We start from the raw sequence: 9,241 nt of genomic DNA on the forward strand, positions 1-9,241 counted from the left end.
TGACGCTGTGGTTGTGATAAAAGGCTTAAATGCTATAAAGAGCAGCAGTTTACGTCGAAAAGATGGAATATTTGAGAAATTGGAAAATGAGACGAATGTGAGGTTACATATTAAGTGCCGTAAAGACTATACTCGTGAGAGTAGTATTACTGTTGCAAGTAATTGTTCACCACAAAATTCAATACTCCTTCGATCAGCAGTACATATATTTCACTTCAAATGTGATTGCTTGTCTTGCAGTGAAGTTTGTGATTTTCAAGCAGAAATGAAAAAAAAATGTGAACAGACGAGTTAAAATATTTGAAGTTCGATCCTTAACATTCAAGGATCGAATCATTGAAGCTGCCATCAAGAGGAACGATGATTGGGGAAGGACTGTGCTTGATCGAATGCATACCGTTATTGATCTAGTTGCAGTTGAGGCTAGGTCTCACCATCCTTGTTTCACTAAATTTTACACATCCTCACCTACATCAGGAAAACGTGGTAGGCCTGAAGATGAGTGTATTTCTATAGCATTTCTGCAGTTATGCTGCTACCTTGATAATGATAACGACGAGTGTCAGTACTCGATGAATCAACTTATGACGAAGATGAAGGAATATCTTCCACAAGATACTGATGTCTCAGAAACAACTCTTAAGAAACGCCTATGTGATCACTATGGAGAAGACATGACAATAAAACACGTAAAGGGCAAACCTCTACAGTATGTTTCCGTGATACAAGATATAAAATATTATCCAAAAGTTGGTACACACAGAAAGAAGAAGATCCAAAGAACGAAAGACTAAGAATTGTTAGAACTGCTTCCGCAATAATTCGGGAAGATATACGATCTGAAACATATGCTAAAGATATGTATCCAAATCCACATTAATGCTTGAAGACGGCTGATGATATGGTTCCAGAGACATTAAGGATCTTTACAGAGGGTGTGATTATGAAACGAATAAACGGAAATGAAGACTCCATCAAAAGAAAATGTACATGTATTTAGCATGCTATTATATCAGCAGTAAGACCACGGTCATTCAATTCAATGATTCAGATTGGACTTGCAGTTCATCCACATAGATATTTTGGTTCAAGAAATATTATTGATATGTTATCATGGGTTTATGTGCATCCTACAATGAAACCGTATTGTATCTTAGTTCTGCAATGTTAAGTGATGAGGAAAGTGTTGCTGACAAGGAATTATTGAATCAGTTTATATTTGATAATGCAGACGTCAATGTTCGGACCTTGGACAGACTAGGAACTTTCCACAATACGGGGAGCATTATGTGCACTACTCCTGCAAGATCTGTTCATCCCAGAAAATAAATTGTTCGGTTGAAGAAGCAACCACCAGAATGTTACCTTGCCAATGTTCCATTACGCACATACGTTGTGCCTGCTGTCCGTGGCCTGGAGAAAATCAAGATTAAAGAAATTGAATACACCAAACAGGTAGCACCATCAGTGCATGTTGCATCACTTCTTGATTTTGTATGGATGTGTGGAAATCACCTTACCTTGTCACCAAGTCCAAGTTGGAGTATTTATATGGAGTTTGCCACTGAAGGTAGCAAGGATTATCACATTGCTGAAATAAGTATATTACCATTTATAAAGCTGCTGCCGACAAGTCCAGATGCCATATACTCATCCCTTATGTTCGCAGTTGAAGAATGCATGAAACATGGTCAAAAGACATGTATTGTTACTTTCGACCAACCTCTATATCTCAAAGCCTCTGAAATTGTTGCGGCTTCTCTAGACAACGGAGATATGTCGTCAGTTGTCCTTCGTCTAGGTGGATTCCACATGCTTATGTCGTACATGGGAGCGATAGGATACATGATGAGGGGAAGCGGATTGGAAGAATCTTGGTCAGTAATATATATTATTCGTTACAAGTCGGGAAATAAAAGTGTAAAACTTCAATCAACACCAGGAAAATTTGATTACAAAGTAATGGGAAAAGTTTCCACAGAGTTAAATTTATTTTTTACATTAGTGGATTATATTGGTTAAATTTATTTTTAACATTATTAGATAGGTTGGTTAAATCACAAAAATTTATCTTCTTACAGTTATTGGAAATTTTATTTTCTTTAGTTTATGTCTGAACACATTTTCGGCTCAACCTTCACCATTTTTAGTTAATAAAGCAATTATGATCAAACGTCACCGTTCATCCGCCATTTTCCAATATGGCGGACAGAGCACAACTCGGATTGTCGGGGAATTTTAGTATGTTGTTTGAAATACCATGCTGGTGATATCTACCAATTTTTATCTCTGTTGGAATTTTTTCCATTCTTTGATGACATTTTGCCTACTTTTACTGGACTATTCGTTCTCTAGCAAATTACTTGTTATTAAAACTCGTGTAATTTATTCGTTAGTCTAGTTGTGTTACACCTATGTGGTCGCAGAATAAATTGGTAACACATTGTAAATGAATAAATTATGTGTAGCTTATTGTTTTGAATCTGCTATACGAAATCCAGTGGCGCAACCACAGCTGTGCCCCCCCAAACCTTGACCGAAAATCTATTCTGGGGGGGGCAAACATTGACTGCCAAGGACACCTGCAGGGGGCACAGAGGCGCAATTGTCCCCTCCATTTCAAATTTTATGCAAATAAAAATACATTTTGTAAAATTTTCTTGCTCGCTTCACTTGCAATGCCTCCTTTACTTACTCTTAACAAGTTCCGAGCAGGGCCGGATTAAGACGAAATTGGGCCTGATGCTTGAAAACTTCGGTGAACAATAAACACAACGACGTTATAGTTACGTCACAGCGCAATAAATAATAGTAACTGTATAACAAAAGTAACGCTGTGTCTAGGAGTCCGAAATTGGGGCTCCAAATTTCATTCTAAGATTTATTTCCAGGTTAATATAGCAAAAGAAAACTGTTCAGCTTTCGGAAAATTCTCGTCTGTTTTCAACTGGGCCTATTTCAGGAATGGGCCTAATGCTGCAGCATCAATAGCACCCACCTTAATCCGGCCCTGGTTCCGAGCCGTAGCTAGGGGCGCCGAACGGTCTAAACGAATAAAGTTGTAAAAGAGAGAATGACATGGCGCCCCGTGAAATTATTTGCGCCACATTAAATCAATATTGTTTTCAGTTTGCAAACAAGTAGATCTAAAAAAATTCTTGTTCGCTTCGCTCGCAATGTATTATTGTTTTCTGTAATGCATTCTAAATTACCATTTTCTCTTAAATGCATGAACAATTGTTTTGAGGGAAAGGAGCGTGCACATTTGAGAGAAAATTTCTATAATTTTTGCTGTTGGTTTTTTGAGGTGGATGAATTGATTATGTAATGTATTTAAATAATATATGTTGTACATGTATGTATCAAAGAAACTTTGAGTATGTACACAATTTAGTGTTAGCATGTTACGTATGTATTTTCTCATTTTACGTCGCTCCATGTTGTATATGTGTAAAACACGTGTTATACGTGAAAGTTATACATGTTATATGTAAAGAGAGAATTTTATTCGGAATGCATTTATCATTGCATTTTCTGTCTTTTAAAATACAGGTTGTGTGCTTATTTTCCATTATTAATGTAAAATTGAACGATTTGAAAAAATATCTCAAACTGTTTGTTCCAAAACAAGTGCACCGATTTCTACCCCTTTTTTGAGTAATTTACGAGGATAATAACATCTTTGATACTACCTACTACTACTACTACTACTACTACTATTAACAACAACAACAACAATAATTATTATTATTGTTGTTGGTGTACTTGCGCCCCCCCCCCCGACAAAACTCGTACTTGCGTTTCTGAGGAAATCACGTTTATATGTAAATTAATCTGAATCAGAGAGAATGAAAATGAAGGGGAGAGTGGAACAGAGAACTTTTGTGCCACGGAAGCTGCAATTCTTCTAAAAGAGTGATTTTAGGTGGTTCTGGACACACACTACATACGCCTCTGTTTAGTACCCATCAATGCAATGAAAAAGTGAGATGGAATGAGGTTTTTCTTTCTCCGACTGAATTTTCATCAAAGCTCTTGCCTCCCCTTAATCAGAGGGTTTGCGCACACTTTTGACTCAGCATCGTTATTCGCCAAAAGTGGCGACGTAAAACAACAAAAAGTCTTTATATATATATATATGTATATAGCTTCTCCTGAAGAGAACAGAGATTCGCTCCATTGTCCTATTCATAATTCAATTTCTTTTTCAGCAGTTGACCCCCATAAAAAATCCTGGGCGCACCTATGCTTGTAGCAATAAATAATTGTTCTTTCGCAGACACCAAAAATGGCTCAACATTTGCCTTCGTATCGACCAAACAAACTACCTATCAAGATTTTTAGTACCATGCTCCTTCCTATCGAAGTCCCCCTTTGCTCGGAGGGGAGAAAATGTACTCGCTTATTATTCTTTCCAGAGCATCCAACAGATGTCACTACCTGTCGTACGCAGTAATTACACCTTCCGCAACGCAACTGCAGCTATTGGTCGTCCGTTGACGTGTAATGATGGGTTATTACTGAAATACAGCTCTGGAAGGTCTAATACACCCACAAATTTCGATATGTCATTGGACAGGTCTGCAATCTGGTTGAAAAGAAAATCGTGTGAGGAGGGAAGAGGCCAACTCCTCATTGTTCCCTTTCCAATGTGTATAATTAATGTCTAGTTATTTATTTCTCTTAATAATATTCTTAGTTCGGTTTCTGTCATCAACGTATCGATAGTCCACCGCATGATGATTATGAATGTTGCAGACTGAGACGGCGTTCATGATAATTTATCATATTTCCTCTTCCCAAATTGAAGCTTTCCACCGACCAATATATTGATGACTGACAAAAAATAACGCTCCCGGTAAGACACAGACTATTACTCAACGCTACTAAGTAAATATATTCATAAACTTTGCATACCAAACTCCTTACTTGGCGCATGTAAAGCCTTATTGATATTGAACATATTTGTCGAAATGTGTAAATACCGTCCACAGTTTTGGCTCAATTTTGAAAGAAGAATCTAATTTAAACAATTTTACTATTCAATTTTAAATGCTTCTTGAAAACGTACGCAAAGAAAAATTGCCGGTTCTAACTTTTAACTAAATCCAGATTGGAACTATTTTTCAACTACTGTATTTGTTAACAGTGCAATAAACAAAGGAAAAAGTGTCAAAATAAAACGCAGCTAAGCGCATTTCTAAAGTTTTATCTACATAGCTATATTATCACCATTTACATGTATGTTGAACTTGAATAACGAATTAGGTCAAAAGTATATACGTAAGTAGAATTGCAATTTTTATTGTGGGAGGGAATAAATATGTTTATGATGCTGATTGCAAAGAAGCATTTTAAGGGAATAGGTAGTTACAATTATTCAGAAAGGTATTTAATAAGCTACAACTTTCTACAATACATTGGTTCTGGTGTTTTCCCCTTAGAAATAATAAAAGCTTGCTGTCCCTTTTTCTTCTACATCAAGTCAACGAGCGAAGTAACGCTTGCATGTGAAATCATGTATTATAATTTGCCTCCACGATCAGCGATACGGTGTTTATCTCTGCTTTAGGACATCCATAATAACCAGCGTATAGACAGTTCTTTACAAAATAAGGACTTTCAAGTCGAAACAAGTAATAACAACAATAATAATTTATTAAGTTCGAGAGCATTTCGGGGGTTAGAGGGGTTGAAGCCCGAAAGCGTTCCCTTATACGTCACTGTGAAGATTCACACGTAAATAAAGGGTACGGAAATAAGCTTATTAAAGTTAAAATTAGGGGAAATCATGGAAATTGCAGCAGAAATTACTTCCTCGAAGCGAAACGGAAAGAAAAGACGGAGCATTAAAGAGGGAGAGGAGGGGGTTAATACAAGAAAAAAGTACGAGAATGAAAAATAACTACAAAAGGCAAAGGAGTGGAGTTTTTAAAAAAAAGTCGCCTCACGGACAATTTACAGACGCACAAAACGATTAACTTGTCTCACGGAGAAGTGAGCGGAAGATATTTATGACAGAGTTGAAGCAAAAAACAGTCCCGCAAATGGTTTATCCTGCACCAACACACAGAGTGCGAGTCTTCGATCTCAACCAACCAGCAAGCGAGCCTCTATATCTCAAATTTCAAGCACCGCACAGCCCAAATATTTAATTGCCACTCTGGACCCAACATGGCTGACATCGCAATATTTATAATGCGCAGTACCGTGTGTTATGTGCATGCCGAGCAGACAAGATCGAAACGTACACGTTACGTAGGATGTCTCTGTAATCTATGGTACAGTTGCAGGGTGGAAAAAAATCTACGCATGAACAAATCACATTTATGTGCATGCAGCTTGTGTGATTTTTTTTTATTATTATTACTGCTACAGGGTCCTCATAATAAAGTGAAACTACAAACAGCGCGGTACGTATGAAGAGGGGGCATGCTTTGAAGTTTCCCGACACAGTCAAGATGCACAGAACGAAAGAAAAACAACTCTTCGCAAGATTGTCTTCACTCTTTTATTTCTCTATTTGCTTTCCGTGACAGGTATTTCCACTGATCTCGCTATGCGAGAAAGAAAAAAGAGCAAAAAGAAAAAAAAACGACGAGCAAAAATAAATAAGATGTGGCATGATTTTAGCTGTCCATATCTAGTAAACGTGAGGACTTGATCATATATCAAGAATTTTAACTTGCTCGTTCTCGCAAACTGACAAGGATTTTCTAAGAAATCTTGTATATCTTAACCAACTCTCCTATGTCGCTAATTTTTTTCAATGATTAAACACGGGAAAAATAAAGGCGGTACTACTTTCGTATACTGGAAACACCTAGAAATCATTTCTTTCGCACTTTTTTACATTGCTAACATACAATTCTACATTGCGGAACATTTCTCTAGGTGTAATAATGAATTTCTAACGAAAATAATTTCCATTTTTTTTAAATTTACGAATAAAATCCGTTTCCACTATACGGACGTGTTACCGTAAAGGCCTTGTTTCGATTTTGTATCAGGTAAATTCAAGAGGTGGCCGACTATTGTCTTGAATTTATAGAATGTATTTTCCCGATACATCCAACGATAAAAAATACTAAAATATTAAATAATAGTAATAAATATGTATGTTATTTTTACGTTTTTTTCTGTCCTTTTCGGCTAATAGCGACGATGAAGGTGAGTGAGGATTGCATGAAATTGATGAAGGGACACTCATAAAGAACACACATGCTCAGGCCCGAGAATTTCGGTGGCGAGATCGAAAGTCGACCACTTGCGCAGTCGAATAATGCGCTGGCGAAAAGAAAAGGAAATAAATACGCACATATTGTTGAATTTTGTGTACACGCCACTTATAGACCTCTCTGATTATTTATTCATTTCAATTAAGGAGAGTAGGGAAGTATCGTCAATAATTCCGTAAATACCGTGCGTCCATTTCGATCTTCAGCCGAGAGATCGGGAGAAGCGTGGCGGGCGGCGCTGACGGAGATGCCGACATTTGCGGCCTGTAATGCCCGCTTATTTTTATGGACGTATGCAGACATTTATATAAATATTGCAAGACGAGCACTAACCTGTGTTATAAGATTACGGTTTTAATTTTAGTAGCTTAGTGGCTGTATGTGCAGATGATTTTGTCACGCCCACCTCTTGTGAAACACAGCGTAGAGGTTTGTTTGGAGAACGTTCTAACGCTGCACCAATATCATCTAGTTTTGCTTCTGTTAGAATCCGTCGTTTTTACTTAGGTGTTTTAAAATTTAACGATCCAGTTTCTCGTAATTTAAGGACAAGATGTCTAACCGTATCTCTATGTGGAGTTGAAATGCCTGGGAATTTCTGTACAAATTGCCTACACACGTCTCGACACAAGTCTGTTTTCATGTACGTGTCATACATAATAAATCTTTGTTCTAACGTGAACCTTGCGGCTGGCATTCCAATCGTCTAACTGACACAACACACATACACACTGCAATAATACAAACAAGTAACTGCAAGTAACCCAGAATAACACTCTTCGCACAGTACGAAATTAACACGCTCTTGGTTTACATTGCTCGCCACTATATTCACAGCTCTGTCTTCATCTAGTCGCGAAGGAACAAAAAAACTCGAGCTCGGAGATATCGGATTGCAAGGAAGCTTACGAAAACCATTCACTTTTAACGGTTTCGTCTGCAGCGTAATCTTGATACAGTGTTGAACTTTCGAAACTTCCAAACGATTCCCATCGCCACAAAACTCTTTCAAGGATATAAACTTAAGCAGGACGTTACTGGTCAAAACTATGATTAAAATGTTCTATTATCTGTGGCTCTTAACATCGTTTCTAAATCGTATTTTTTGTGTATATAAGGGCAGAACTTGGATGAATTACATATGATAAATTATAAAACAGGTTAGTGCTCGTTTTGCAATATTTATATAAATGTCTGCATATGTCCATAAAAATAAGCGGGTATTACAGGCCGCAAATGTCGGCATCTCCGTCAGCGCCGCCCGCCACGCTTCTCCCGATCTCTCGGCTGAAGATCGAAATGGACGCACGGTATATACTAATGACCCTTATGAATAATGTTTTTAAAATGTATTTTATTTTCTATGCTAATAGTGAGAAAATTCTAGTTAGTTTCTCAATCAGAACCATAAATTATAACAAGGGATATGGCATGAGGATAGAATATATACATGGGCGTGGGTGTTTTTTGTGAGTGTCCCTTCATCATCCCTTTGTCGCGATTAGCCAAAAGTGGCAGAAAAGTGATGCTAAAAACAAAAATCATATCAAATCAAATCATATCATATCCTTTAAAATATTTATAAGAAGAAAATTCATCTTATCTAAAATCCTTATCTGAAAGTTTAAAAATTGGTGCAAAGAACACCTTAAGAAAAGTTAAAAGTGCAAGGTTGTAAGGAGACATGCACAAAACATTATTGTTAAAACACTGATATCATCTTCCAACATGAATGATAAGGAGTTGGGGGTTAAAAATTTGTCTGACAACAGTAAAATGTGCACATTAGGTAAGAATATGCCAAACACATACCAATGACCTCTCCTGAACGAGAGGGATGGTATGGGGACGGTCATGCACCAATGGTGCCACTTTTCCAGCCAGGTGTCGAAAAGGGAAGAATGAAACCCATTCTGCAGGTCCCTGGCAGGGAGAAAGTGCACCAGCACATTGCCGTCTACATTGGCAGACTTGGCAGCAGCACTGGCTGCTTAGTTCTCTTG

The sequence above is a fragment of the Lepisma saccharinum genome, chromosome 3 (assembly GCF_977018435.1).
Source record: "Lepisma saccharinum chromosome 3, izLepSacc3.1, whole genome shotgun sequence".
Lineage (NCBI taxonomy): Eukaryota > Metazoa > Arthropoda > Insecta > Zygentoma > Lepismatidae > Lepisma > Lepisma saccharinum.